Source organism: Watersipora subatra, chromosome 10 (genome assembly GCF_963576615.1).
Source record: "Watersipora subatra chromosome 10, tzWatSuba1.1, whole genome shotgun sequence".
In the NCBI taxonomy this organism is placed as follows: domain Eukaryota; kingdom Metazoa; phylum Bryozoa; class Gymnolaemata; order Cheilostomatida; family Watersiporidae; genus Watersipora; species Watersipora subatra.
The window spans coordinates 14437745-14453545 of NC_088717.1; the positions used below are offsets into that span (position 1 = coordinate 14437745).

The 15801-nt window shown below is 35.3% G+C and overlaps 1 protein-coding gene across 2 annotated transcripts in view; it reads left to right on the top strand.

Annotated features, from left to right (window-relative positions):
• The first annotated feature begins 1184 nt into the window (after positions 1–1184).
• The window catches only part of LOC137406377 (uncharacterized), a 32597-nt gene continuing 17980 nt past the window's right edge, over positions 1185–15801 (top strand). Inside the window, exon 1 of one of the 2 annotated variants that reach the window (XM_068092948.1) lies at positions 1185–1294. The gene's annotated coding sequence lies outside the window, so the exon portion shown is untranslated. Of the gene's footprint in view, positions 1295–1370; positions 1467–15801 lie in introns of those variants that run through there. The other variant, XM_068092949.1, reaches the window with a different exon arrangement.

The following is a 15801-nucleotide window of genomic DNA, read 5'->3' on the forward strand; positions in this document are numbered from 1 at the left end:
TAAATGTGCAAGTATGCCATTATAGTAGTTGCCGCACTGAAGAAAGGAGAAAAGAATTGTAACGGCCATTTCATTTTATGTCATTCATCTGTCTCTCCTTTTCATTGCAATTACATATGACAGGTTGGCTAGTGCATTTATCTCTCGGTTAGTACTTCAAAGTATAATGCTCATTAGTTGTTTTGTTGCTTGAATGTCAGTTAATATGCTTGTATCTCTTAGATCAGTGTAACAGTCTGTCTACATTATTCATCTTTTATTATTATGCTATTCATGATTATCTTTCTAGATCTTTCCAACTCATCTGAGTTCCTGGCACTGTGACTTTATAAGGCTCCATTATATGAGGCTGCAAGCATAAGTGTGCTGCTATTTTTCGAGTGTCTGTTCTTTGTAGAAATTCATTTCTTTTACAAACGCTGATAATCTGTATAAATACATCTTAGTGTTTGTCTTTTTGTTTTTTTTAAACCTGTGTCCAATTATAGCAAATAAAATCGAGCAAGGAAAAGTCCACACGACACTCGATTCATTCTAGGGACACCCAGATCTAGAGGCCCGGAACTTGACCAGTAAGCTACACGTAATAAAATGGGTTCAATCAGCAAATAGTCATTACATTGGTTAAAAGACTGACGCTTACAGTGCTTGCTTAGGTTAATAACTAGCACCGTTGACTGTTAGGCATAACGATTGTTAAGCTGACCCAAAATACTGGTATTGTTTTTGTAAAGATCTTAGTAAATATCTAGCTTTCCACATAAGTTATTCAAATTCATTAGTTGTTCATTCTAACACCCGTGCAATGTCGACCATTCGACTAGCACTTCAATATTTCCAATGGCACAAACTGTTTGACGATTTTACCAAATGGCTTCTTCGTCATTTTTTACAAAGCAGGTAAGCAGCTGACCTATCGCATGCATAAAGACTTTTTACCCAGACATGCTGTACCGCTGTTTGCCTTTATTTGATGGAGATGTTATAGTCTAATGAATAACCAGCAATCAATGGGCTGCCTGCAGGGATATGCACAGTCTCCCTGGTATTGCATTCAAACTTCAATCACCAACCAGTTATGGCCTTCTTCAATCGCTGATTGGCTTCTATTCGCGTTCATTCACACTCTTCCTCTCTTTTCTTCCCTCTTGAAAGGTAGTTGCACTGCCCCTCTAGTCCTCATGCTCCTGACCAATAGGAGGACTGCCTACCAGCAGCGGTTATCAGCTGTCATTTGGGTAATGACAGAGCAGTTATATTTGTGGCATCACCGATTGCTTTCGGAATAAACGAGGTAAGTAGAGTGTGCCACTCGCTGACTTTTTGTTTAGTGCTGAAAGCTGCTCAGTTACTGGATATACAAAACTATACGCATGAATATCGGGTGTATAAAAGGTAACATGAGAAAGTAGACGCTCATAGACAATAAATGTGAGAAGGTAGATGACATATATCGAGAAATTAAGGTTAGTGCTGAGGTTACATCAGAGTAGATGTAATCATATAAACAGATGCAATGGATTTCTGTATTTTATAGGTTCTCTGTTCATAGCCTCGATCAAATTTTCGTTCATTTCATAACATACATAATTTTACTCATAGTTTTATTATTAAAATGCTGATGAGCAGGGCGCAATCAAAACAGATTTTGTGTATATCATTTTATTCGTTAGCCTACTAGTTTTGAGTGAAAATCAAAACTTGAAATGAAAAAAGATTTGTGATGTCACACAAGCTAATGCATAACAGGCCTAACTGACAACACAAATTTGCATTGTTACATTTACATTGTCAAACATATTTACTTCTAGTCCACGTGAGCACAGATGCTTAAATATATAGTTTTTTTTATTTTGTGTGAGGTTGAGTGCGATGCCGATGTAAGGTTTGCACAGACTACAACTTATCTCACTTATGTCACATTCTAAACTAGCCTCTTCTACGTCTAGAAGTTAAAATAAAGAACAAGCAAAAACATATCTTTTGTATGATAATAATAATAATACTAATAATATGAATGATAAGAATAATAATGGTAGTAATAACATGAAGACTTATTACTACTGTAGTGGCTATAATAGAGAGCACTCAGAGTTGTAAGAAGATGGGAAGATAAACTGAATAAATGAAACAATAAGAAAACTATTTGAATATAAAATTTGCTGTGCTGCTAGGATCAGAAAGAACAGCGAGTGCTACAACTTCTGGTTAACTGTTCTACCACAAATTTAAATGCTAACAAGTAACTAAGCATTAATTTTTCTAAACAAATAATAATACAAACAGGCCGTGTGATTCAAACCCGCAGACCAGATATCGTGACGAAAGACAATGAAAATGACCACACATGGATTATAGGGTTGCAGTATCTGGTGACAATTACAACAGAAGAGAAAGCGATGGAATAGATAGAGAAATATCAACAACTTGCAAGAGATGTAAAAAGCTGTGAAGAACATCTGTAACAGTAATACCTGTGGTGAGAGCAATGGGAGTTGTAACCGAACTGGACGAATACTTGGGCGTGTTAGACATCAAGATGGAGGAGGAAGACAAAGTGCAGTTCTTTGCTCTACTAGGATCATCGATTATACTGAGAAAGGTGTTGGACATCTTATGTTAGGGCTTCAAAATAGATGCCAGCAAAAACCTGCTGACGAGCTGAGAAATTCAACTCAGTTTTATAAAAAATACTTATACTCATAATAAATAAGTCATCGATTGACACCATTAATGGCCATGCTTGGAGTAGCACTCTCATTTGAAACTGCTCAACTGATTTGCTGGTAGCGGCACGCATTCTACAGAGATAACAAGCTAAGAATGGAAATATGGCTCAGGAAACCTGAGGTTTTAAGAAACCTGGTCTCTGACCAAAAACTAGTTTCATCATGAATAAAAATACATGATAGTAAGGGTGACAATGGTCGACAAGCAAAGTAACTAATGGAGTAACAAACCGACCCATGGACAACATTTGAGATCAACAAAAGTCTCTACTAATGAAGAATACTAAAATTGGTTGAAGAGCGATGATAACAATCACAAGCTCCAGAATTATCTAGAGAACTATCTAGAGAACTGTCTAGAGAACTATCTAGAAACCTATCTAGAGAACTGTCTAGAGAACTATCTAGAGAACTATCTAAATAACTGTCTAGAGAACTATCTAGAAAAAAACCAGAAGAGGGCAAACCATCAACATAGCGATGTGTAGATTATGCGAAGAGAAAGGTGCCATTTGATTGAACAAAAGATACACAGACAGGATAGAATAGCTGTAGCAGTACACTGGAGTATATCCAAGGCATATGAACTACAGTGCACAGAGAAACGGTGTAATCACCGCACTGAGCGGGCTATAGAGAACAACAAGGAGCTGTTTTGGAACTTCAATCTATAGACAGATAAAGGGATAGTAGTAGGAAGACCTGATCTCAAACTAGTGAATAAGGAGACAAACAGATATTAGCTAATAGACATTACAGAGAGATGCAGGAGAGGTGAAGAATGAGGAAGAGAAAGTATAATTAAGTACAGCCTATAATAATAGTAACAATGATAAAAAAACTACTGAAAACAGCTTCTTTAAAACTTACAACTTATATAAAAATAATAATCACAGTAGAATTAATAATGGAAAATAAAGAAGTACAAAGAATCAGTTAATAAAATTTGATGATTGTAGGATTTGAGAATAAAGGTTATTTATATCTGTAGTTATCAGGCTATCTGGAGCTATGTCTTACAGATATCTGCATTATCTGTCGGAGGTTTTAGTTGACATCTCTTTGAAATAATACAAGAATCAGTCTTATTAGGAGATGTAATAACACTTAAGAAAGTTCCTCAGAAATGTAGAGCTATGTAAATGGTACCTTTTGGCTCTAGTTAAAGCCGTGGACCATTAATTCTAACAGTGCTAACACTGTGACAAAGCAAATTACAGTGCACCCCCGAGATACGATGTTAATTCGTTCCAGGGTTGGCATCGTATGGTGAAAAATTCGTATATCGGGGTATAGAGACCATTGTAATTAAACAATGCAAACACTCCCTGGTGAAAATCGTCAAATTTTTTTCATAAAAATGTGTACATATTGACAATTAGCAACAAAATAGTATGTTAACTTTAGTAATTATAGTTACCTACAGTAACTGTATTGTATTTAGTGTATTTTAATGGTTATGATCTGCAATAAAACGCAAAATTATAATGTGTGTACCAAATGCATAACGTACGGTAAGGAGTTCTTGCCTTCAAAAGGTACGCATAACATAAACTTTGAATTCACTTCAAGTAAGTTTAGCTTGCTAAACCTACACTTGAAACTAAGTTTTAGTATGTATCAACTTTTTATCACGAAATTTTATCCTTCAGCAGTTCATACCTTCACTTTCACTACAAACTTTAGCCTATCTGTTTGAAACCTTTTTCAACCTAAATCAATAAGGCCGAGCGATGCAGTTATAGAAAGCGGCCCCTCGCACACTTGACCATTTAATGGCTACCGAAAAGAAAAATAAAATTTTATTTTCTATACAGGACGTACATACCTTTGGAGTAACGTGGCTTTAGCTGGTACATGTAGCGAGTAAAGCAGAGATGAGGCAAAAGCGTATCAATGCTAATTATGGTGCTGTGCACTTGAAAATAAATTTAAAACGTAATGAATTGGAATTTTTTAGTAGGCTAAAAGAAGTTGTCCATTCCTGTCCAATTCTTCTACCTTTTCTACGAAAAAAATTGATAGTGCAATGCAGAAAATTTCTAGCTAGCGCTTGTAAAAGGATCCAGAGAATGTGGTACAGTAGTTTGTCTTGTATGAAATGTGCAAAAGAATCAATGTAACTATACATACAAAGTTTGTACGTATTTATACCCTAGGGGGGACAGGGCTTTAGCAAGTTTCAGAAAGTAATGTGGATGCTTCAACTATCCTGAGTAGCTAGTTATATGAGTTACATACATACATACGATGAATTGTATTCACGTAGAAGATAACAAGCCCATATGCAAAGACATGGTTAAACAAGAGAATAAAACATAAAACCAAAAGGAAACAAATAAAATGACTAAAATATGAAAAACATGCCACACAAGAGATAAATAATATATATTATACATGCATTGTTTTAATGTACCAGTCCACATCAGTAAATTAAACACTTAAAATATTTCTGCGAATGTGGGGCTTTCCGTATCTTCTACATCCTTGCCTTTACTAAATGGTTGCTCCTTTTGAATGCTGATCGCGTGCATGACCTAGCTCATTCAAATCTTCTGTCGGAAGCTCTTTCTTGTGCTTGCTTTAATGGAGTTCTTGTTTTAATAATAATTGCATAATAATTGCAAATGCTGATTGGTTGCGATCATATTCCTTGACAATGTTAATAATACGGGTCCCTTCTTATTTACGACATCCAACTTCGTTGACATAGAAATCAATTTTCCTTCGTTTTGTAACGTTTGGATCGGTCTCAGATTCCATAGATAACGAATTAAATGTAGATACTTGTAGTTATATACGTATGCTGACTTGAAAGTTTATAGCAAAAGCTATAATAACGCTACAAATGAATATTTGCTCTCGCTTGTGCATTTTACACGAAATTTTTCACGCGGATATGAGAGAAGTCGATCATCGTGTCTCTTCTAAACGTTCTAAGAATGTTTTCGGCAAACTATATTTCGGTGTCTTTTTTATTTCGACGTGTGTTATGAGCACACCGACGGCCAAATTTTAACTCGGGCGAAACTTTTCTCAAATTCGTATGGTGAAATAAAATTCGTATAGCGAGGTGAAGATATCACGATGTTTGACTTCGTAAGGTGAAAAAATCGTATATCAGGGTAATCGTATCTCGAGGGTGCACTGTATACTAATATTTCTAATACTAATAATAAAGACAATAATAATAATAACATTTAGCAACAATATTTTTATACCATTATCAACCCTTTTGCCGGGGAAACAACATAAACGTCGTTTATCAGTTCCACGGAGAAAAGTTTATGAAGCAGTCGCCTAGTAACAATAACAAAGGATATGAACATTATTAAATCCAAAATATTATCATCAAAACATTCATCTATGAATTACAATGTGAAACGATTACCTGAAGGGTATTTCTTTTTGCTACAAACCAAACAAATACAAAATATCAAAAAAATGGAAAAACCCGTCAGCAAGCGATTCGGCTTTTCGAAACGAATAAATAATACTTTTATTTGATCCCACGGTGGTCAGTGATCTTTTGACTAATCAATAGAGTAATAATTCACATGATAGTAGTGATTTCAACTCCTAAAATCTATAGAGCAAAGTCATGATTATGATAATTCGTATTATAATAGTGCTGTGTCCACTTGTGCTGTTTTTGTGAATACTATGCATTTATGGGAAGCGATACAGCGGAGCGATGAAGGGCAATTATTTGACTGTGTCTAAATAAGGGCTTGGGAAAAACTCCAAACAAAGTAACGTACTTAATGGAAAGCCTCACATCTAAAACCATCCAGTAAATTTTAGTTCAAGTCATGCATGTTCATAAAACGCTGATTTTATTGAATTGTCAACATAAAATTACACAACATTCGGACATTTTTGGGAGACTGACCCAGCGAAAGGGTTAGTAATACTAAAAATACTGAGTTAGTATGTTTACTAGTAAGAAACTAACTGGCTAGTATTCTTTTATCTTTGAGTTGAAATTACTATTATATTTACCAGCATTTATACCGTAATAAAACTTTACTAATGGCCTCACATCAAAGTTTCTGCTTGAAATGTGTCAAAATAGGACAAGAATAGCTTGTTACTTGATTTATTCACATGCTTTTTTCACTTTTTTGCTGGTGTTGAGTCTAATCTTTCCTCACTAGCACAAGCACAATGATTATATTTAGATTTGTTTGTTGGAGGTCGCTCTAAGGTCATGAGTACATAATATTAACAATGTCATAATATGAAACTTAGAATGCAACAAGATACTTGTTGGAAATTAGTACATAGCATTGCGAGCTTGTTATACCGCGTTGACAGCTCTTTGGCTACCGCTGTCTCAGTAATCGTAATTGATTTATATATTTATGGTATAAGAGAATGCCCCATAAACACGCGTGTTATTAAGAGTCAATAAGTCCAGACATACGCTCTGTTTCCTATTGCGCGCACGTTTATTCTGTTGATACAGCAGGTCAGCGCGTCCTCTGTAAGATGATAATTGGCTCATAGGTTAAACTCTTCCTCGCATTTATTTTAAAACTTGCGCCTCAAAATGCAAAAATATTATAAAGTGTTTGGTTACCAATTCGCTATGAAAATACAGTGAATTTCTGTCAAAATACGTGTGCAACAAAGCAATTGTGTCTAAATTGTCTTTAAATGTATTTTTGACTAGCATTGAGCTATGTGTTGCCCAGGGTTTCTTTTCTTTTCAATTCGATAGCCTGCAGCAAACATGTAGGTTTTCAATACGAATTGCAACACTGCTTTTATAACAACAATCCCTGCACATACTCATTGATGGCAATTGTCCTTGATGTATGGGAGGGGGCACTCTTGATTTTCTCATCATATGGGTGTTTTAAGAGGCTGTTCTCAAAAATCAGATAGAGTTTTGAAACCAAATATTTTGGCAACCTGACAGAAGGCATGTAGCCTGTGTGTGGGAAGTTTGAATGAAATGGGCCAAAAAATGTGGAAAGGCAGGGTTTGCACGGACTAACAGACACAATGACAAAATGAGAATTATTAGTATAGCCGATTTATTGTGGATGTTTATAGTATAAATATGCTAGAGTTAAATCTATTAGACAAGAGTCATTAAGCAAAGTAAATCTTTGTTTAAAGTACATGTAAGTGTAATTAGCTCCTCTATGAAACTTAATTAGAGAGATTTGCTGACCACAAATGCACTAAACACCTGTTATTACAAGAGCAATACCTACTTACTTATGTCGACATTGATCAAGGCCAACACACGGTCCAGCAGTTAATATGTTTAACAGCAGTGGAGTAGAGCTTAGCATGAAAGGATTAAGTCATAATGCTGCCATCACCTCTCTGAGCTGAATAAAATGGCAGTAACTTGAAAGCTTTCAAAGAAGTAGAATTTCTTACAATGCATGTATCTCTCCCAAGGTTTGTGAGCTCAACTTTTAGGGGAAACAATTTAAACACAGCAATACAAAGTCAAATAATATATCGCTACATGGCATATGTCTAACCACTAAGCATGCCAGGTAAGAAGTAAAGTGTTTTGGCATGCTTCTGGTGAATGTTAGCCTTCAGACAAGCACTAGAAAAAGCAAATTACTAGTGGCTGACAACATGTAAAACATACAAGGATATTTCATTGCTGTTGAGTTTTAAGGCGTGCATCAATGCCTACAGTTTAGTTTCTTTTGCAATGAAAAGAAAATTTTTTTTAGTTGCCAACAAAAATCGTATAACATCTGAAGTGTGTAAGCTAATAAGGTAGATCGACTTAAAATGCCAAACAATTCTGACGTGTAGCATTATGACATGCGGACAGCTGATTCAAAACTTAAGATCTCTGATTTTCAAATCATGGCTTTGAGCATCGCCCAACAGAATCGCTATGTGTCCTTGACACTTGTAATCGGCAAGTTTGCAGCATCCACAAATAGAAAACATCAAAAACTCGTAAGCCAAGAGAATTTTGTTACTCAGAAATTTTTATTGAATGTTTCATGCTTGCGAATGATGCGCAAACATTTCTCGTAATTCAATTGCTCCTATTTTGATTTGACGAGCTTGGAGTGTGGCACCATGACCTCTGGTATAAAATTCTTTTTTTCTACTAAAATGCCCATGTTGATCCGCAACATGCAACATGTCCATTGACACACTTATCACACAGTAACTCAACGTGGGCACAACTTCAAATCCGCATGGGTTTGTAGGGCTTGTGAGATACAATAGCAAGCTCAGAGACTATCTGATACATTTTCTCTGCAAGGCAGCAATTCAGCCAGATGACGCATGTATGTCAGCAAGTGTCAGCAAGTGAGCTAATTTATTCATAGCGAGTTGAGTGTTCGAGCTATTTACTGGTCATCCTTCCAAGGACACGCTGGGCACTGTAGTAGCTGACTGCACACGCAACTGCTGCGCAGCGCAGCGCTCACAAGGGTTAGCCAACCGCGCTGTTTAACTTATATCCACAAGTTTACACTAGATTTTCACCTGTTCAGCCAATGGTTATGGCTGAAATACTATGACCATTGTAACTGTATCGTAATTGTAATATTATTAATTTGCATTGACAACTTGTTGATGCAATAGTAATATTACAGTTACGATACCACCAACAAATTAAAAAGTTAACTCTAGTTTTTTTCTTTCTGTATAGTCAAAGGGGTGAGTTTGGAAAGATCTTGGAACGGATCAGGCAATTTACAGGTATTTTCCTGTTCGTATAGCATAATATCCTTATAACGTAAACGTTCCTGGAACGGATTATTTACATTGTAGGAGAGTCTACTAAATAATAAGAGCTCTGGTCAAGAATCAGAACTCGACATTCCGGGTTAAAGCTAGTTCATACTAGTTAAAGCTGGTTCATACTAGTTAAAGCTGGTTCATACTAGTTAAAGCTGGTTCATACTAGTTAAAGCTGGTTCATACTAGTTAAAGCTGGTTCATACTAGTTAAAGCTGGTTCATACTAGTTAAAGCTGGTTCATACTAGCATGTCAGCGTTAAAGATTAACTTACACAAAATTTTGCCAGTTTTATCAGAAAGTATCGATATTTTTCTATCATTAGCGATTGTTTTTGATATTTGAGATGATTTGATTACCAGGATGTTTTAAGATTAAAATTGATAAAACTTGATCATGATTGAAATGCTCAAATCAAGTGATAGTGCAATTATGATGCCTATAGTTGCAAAGAGGCTGACAAAATAGAGACACGTAACGGTTCAACTTGAACACAACAGCTGATATCAACTATAGCAAGGATAACAATTTGGTTATCAATTATCATATCAATTATGATAACAATTAACATTGTGCTGTGGATTTCTCTCTTGAGAGTTTGAATCGCAATTAAGTCTTATCAATTTTAATCTTGAAACATCCTGGCAATCAGATCATCTCAAACATCAAAAACAATCGCAAATGATAGACAAATATCGATACTTTCTGATAAAAGCTACAAAAATTTTGTGTAATCTCATTTTCAATCCCACAATACTCCCTTTGGTGATCATTTATAATAACAGTGTTCAAACTATCGCAAACCCATCCTCATCAATATCAGTGAATAGTCTGCAACATATTGTTCTAATTATACAATGCAGTTGCTGAAATGATAAAATGCTAGTCTTGCAGCAATTGCCATTAAGGAAAATCAACAGCATCAGCAAAATACACCAGACAATCACCACTGCTGAAGTGCTGTACATTCCACAGACTGTTGTAGATGGTCGGTGAATTATCGGGAAACTCCGACACCTGTAACGTTCTCCGATATATCTGCGTTGCTTCGGCGATGTCAGTTTGTAAGAGTTTGTTAACAGTTATACAGCCAATGTTTGGCCTAATGTTTTTCCATTGATTGTCATATCAGCAGCAGGAGCCTTTGTGATAATCTAGCGCAGCAAAACATTATGGCCTGAGGCTCGATGACTTGTGTTCACATAAAGCTGAGCCTTCAGTGAGCGCTTAGTCGTTTAGAACATGGGTGTGCTCAGCAGAAGATAGAGGTGGATAAGCATGACTCCCATATGAGCCCCTATATACCCTGTCGGCAGTTTCATGCTGAATTTCACCTTTTCAGCGTATTTTAGAGAGGTTCTGTGTGCGGTTCTCTTGCACAAGTCAAACTGTATTCACCACTTGTGATCACGGGCAGCATAGGTTACCATTTTATGATAATAGTCGAGCAAGTCTGTCTATGGTGCTTGTGGCCTGTATGAGAACTTTATGCTTAAACATGATAAATTCAGCATGAATTTCAAGTGGGGTCGAAATTAATCCCAATATTTTGGTATTTGTTTAAAATATTTTTGCTTTACTCGTGTCCCATCAGCTAATTCTATTGAAATGATTGTATTTTTTGTGTTGCAAAAAAATTAATCTAGAATATAAAAGATAAACAGTGAATAATAGTAGTAGCTTTGAATGAGTAAATTCATTGGTTAATCTACAGTCAATAAGGAGAAACTTTTATAATCAATCATTGTACAACAAGTATTGCAGCTTGTATAAAGCCTAGTGAATAAAATGATTGCATGCATGTTTTGCCACTGATCAGGATAATGTTGTGTTCTTTGCCAAAAATTGGTGCTTTTGAACATCAGCCCAAACGACATTTAGTGTGTTAAAAGTGTTACATTACAACACTGTGTTTTTAACAGGTTAATATTGACCCATCGTAAAATATATGTTTCTTCATAACCAGTTAAACTGTTATGTTGCTATTTTACAACAACTAGTACCCAAGCAGTCTAGTGAGTCATTAGTGAAAGATCATCAGGTGTAATAACTATACGCATAATTATGCCGGAATGCTAGTGAATAGTTGGTTGGTGCGGTTGATAATAGAGGGTTAGTAGGCCATGCCAAAAGAAACAGGTTCGAATCCTGTGTGATGCAAATCTGTTTCCAAAACTCATCTGTGGCTTCAGGCAGATGGATGGGTACGGCTTGTTTTATAGTAAAGATTTTGCCCATTCTGCTAAGCATTAATCAGTCAATAGGCTATTTGTATTGATGAAGTGACTAAAACTGACTGTGTAATAAAATGAGCCACTATCTAACAGCAAAGCCAGACCATGACTTGAGGGTAGTTCATAAAGTGAGGTATATTTAGGTAGCATTCTTTATACAGTTTTCCAATTTGACATACTCATGTACAAAGTGTCTAACTTTTTGTTTTAAAGGCAAACCTACTTGCGACATTTTTGTTTGCCAAATTTTCTATTTTGAAAAAACTTTTAAGAGTTTTCATAAAAATGTAATATTCACAAAAACACAAAAATGTTTAGCATATTCAATATTGAAGTTTGCATAAGACTATATTAGATGCTTGCTTACAGATTTATGATGAAATTATTTGTTTACTTGCAGTTCAATTTATTATAATTACTTTCACTTTGTTTACATATACTGGCTGTAATTGTAAAAAATCTATTTGCTATAATAAAACATTTGATATTTGCTGGAAAATCCAGAAAACACAGTGAAATGCCCAATCTCATGAAGACTGGGTTTGTTGACTGTAAAGCTTGCCTAATGCTTTACTGAAGCACCATTTTTTCCTATATACATGTACTAGATGAATGTCCAGCACTGCACGGGAAATAAAATAATTACCCAATGCATTTGAATAACTTGGCTAGGAGAGGTAGTAACTTACTATGATAAGAGCCGTGTCCTACGACTGACATCAGCTTGTGGCGTTACGTTATGCGTAATGATCCATAACTGCGATCATGAACTTTAAGCGTACTAGTATTTTCGCAAGTGATACATAAGTATGTGCCCTATTATGCCATAGTATGACAAGGACAACATAGCGTAGTCGATTAGCTCGCAGGTCTGCAGATCGTGGAACTTCTAAGTTCAAACCAAATCCAGTGTGAAGTAAATTTGTCAGTCATAAAACTTTATCGCTATAACTAGACAGACGATTGACAAACATTGAGATTTATATATATTGACATAAGTAGGCATGCAATTGTTAATTTACAAAAGAAAAGACAACTCCTAGATGTAATAAATAGCTGTGTGTATGCACAGATTAATTTTAGGTAAATTTATCAGAAAGTATCAGTATTTTTCTCTCACGCGCAATTGTTTATGGTGTTTGTGTGGTTTGAATGCCAGGATGCTTCAAGATTAAAATCAACAAAACTTGATCTTGGTTAAAACGCTCAGATCAAACTTGAGTGTGATTATGTCATCTATAGTTACAAAGAGACTGACAGAATAGAGACACGTAATGCTGTAACTTGAACGCAATAGCCGATATCAACTATAGCAACCATAACAACTAGTGACATCATTTTGCACGTATTTTTCTTCTGAGCGTTTTAATCGCAATCAAGTTTTATCAATTTTAATCTGGAAACATCCTGGCATTCCGAGCACCTCAAACATGAAAAAATTGCAAATGATAGAAAAATACAGATATTTTCTAATGAAATCAGCTAAATTTTTGTGTAAGTTTATCTTTAAGATTTGTGACAGCGAGTAAGTGAATGCTGGAGATAACTAAAGCTGTAATTGAAGGCAGCGTTGTGACACCCATTAGTACTGCTAACTACTTTTCATAGATATGGAAATGCATTGATGTAGACTGAGCCTTGATCATAGACAATATTTTGCCTTTTTACTTTTATGGCTATTGAAAACCTCAAGCAATACATTTGGCTCAACAATTTTTTTACTCGTGTTGCACCAATATAAATAGAAAATATTGATAATAATAATAACCTCAAATGAGTAAATTTACTGGTCAGAATCAGTGTTTTCTTGTGTATTGATTGATACATATTGATACGTATTGATATGTATGGGTATGTATTGGTATGTATTGATATGTATTGTACTATAAGTGATGGCAAAATTACAGTTTCTTATCGGTCCACACATATGGTGTCATAAGTGACATCTATAATGCTATAGCATGGCTGTAAGTCATGTCTTCTGTATAAGATTTAAACTGTAATAATATAATGTAAACATAACTTAACTTTGTGTCACAAAATTGTTAATTTCATTGTTTGTTATGCTATCTTATATAAATGTACAGTAGACACCCCTACAACGGAAATAGTCCATTCCAGGAACGTTTACGCTATAGAGATTTCACATTATATGAAGCGTAGAACACACGCGTAAATAGCGTAATCGGTTCCAAGATCTTCCCAAACTCATCTCTCTGGTCCTTCAAAAAAGGAAAACTAAACTGAACTTTTTAATCTAATGATTATACAGTAGCTGTAGTATTATTGGTTTGCATCGACAACTTTTCTCTTATTACCTGTATTTGGTTTTGGGTCCATGATTATAGTATTAGTTGAACGAAGCGCACCATCCATATCAATTTAAATCAATTTTCCACTTTTTTCAGAAGGCACGCTCTATACTGGAAAGAAAACTTTTTTTGATATATTTTAACAGTTAATTTCGTTGTTTCTTATGCTATCTTAGAGAAATGTATCTTGATTTTATTCTTCATATTATTCGTATATTCTGACTGGTTCTGGTGATTAGATTTACAACTCGCTAAGAAGTGCTGCCTCATATCTGAACTGTAGTTACCAAGTCAGCTGGTTGAACAGCTGCCGAGTATGCAGCAGTTTCAGGATCATAACATTCATATGATATAGAATCGATTACCTAGTATAAGTGTTGTTCTAAGTAACGTACACGCACACACAAGCAATTACATAGACATTTACCTCTGAGCACTTTCCAATAGATAATTAATGATATTGAGGAAAGAGAAGCAGCTATCTGCTGCGTTTGTGTCGCTGTTTTAACCGTATAAGTGCTCAGCATATATCACTTATGACCAGTTGAGTGCTTTAATTATGTTCACCGAAACTCCACCACCATATTTGTATTGTGCTGTTAGCTACTGGCAGTAGTCTGAGGCATTTTAGCAGCAACAAAGTTTAGCTTAACAAGTTATGCGTTCAATTAGGTACAAATATAGTCATAGACATAGAGAAAATTTGACAAATGTAATTAAACAAAAGAGTTACTTGCTTGAATAAATACCAAAACGTGTTTATGCTGTTCGGGCTAGTTTCTCAAATGGCTCACTAGAAAACTGAGTCTGTCAGTTCAAAATTAAAATGGTTGTGCTCTCTTAAACTTGTATCGAACTTGTCCCTAGATGTGGGAAAACAAGGTTAACTTACACTACCTTATGCAGCTGTATGATTTTATTATAGGCTATAACCTCTTGCAGTATTTACAGATTGCGACTAACTGCTGCTTGTAATTGCATTTTTCTGTACACAAAAAATAGTTTCTAATGCAAAGGACTTGTGAATTTTATGGAGAGCTTGAAAAAAAGTTAAAGGCAAACATCAAAAAGATTAAATTGAGCCACGCGTAAACTACCACATTCTTTTTTCTCTGTGTTAATATGAATAAATTTGCGAACAGGAGAAGCACAGAGAAATAATTATCTCCCCAATTATTCTGAGGCAATGAAAGGCAGCCGATTGGCCAGGGTGTTAGATGTTAGAGTGTCAGCTTATCAAAGCAAACTTCATGAATCTCTTTTCCAAACCTCCAACCCTTGTCTCGGACAGATGATCGAACACAGCTCTTTTTATAGTAAAAATTACTATAGTTGTTTGTACTATAGTTTGTAAAACTGTTTTGTAAAACCAAGACTGCGGCGTCATCTTACATCGCTCTCTTGCAAGCAGAAAAGATTCTTGTCTCAATATTTTGTGCAAAGGGCTGCAATATGTCAGACGATCTGCTGGCGTAATATTGCACTAAATAGGTCCAACACTACTCTATCAAATTTTATATTGTTGTTCAAAATAATTTATATTGTAGAAAATTTAGATGGTTACTTTTTTACCTTTCATATTTAGTCATAGCCCAAGCACCTGCTAAAACTTGAATCGTATCCCGTGTTTTGCTGCTCCTAAAAGCCTTGTTAAGAGTGTAATAGCAACATGTTTGAAAACTAGCTGTTTAGCTAATAGTATCCGCTTATACCCAGGTCTATAGAAATTTTTTGCTCTTGATTATGTTTATAAATTCTATTTTAATGTGTGACTACTGCATTCA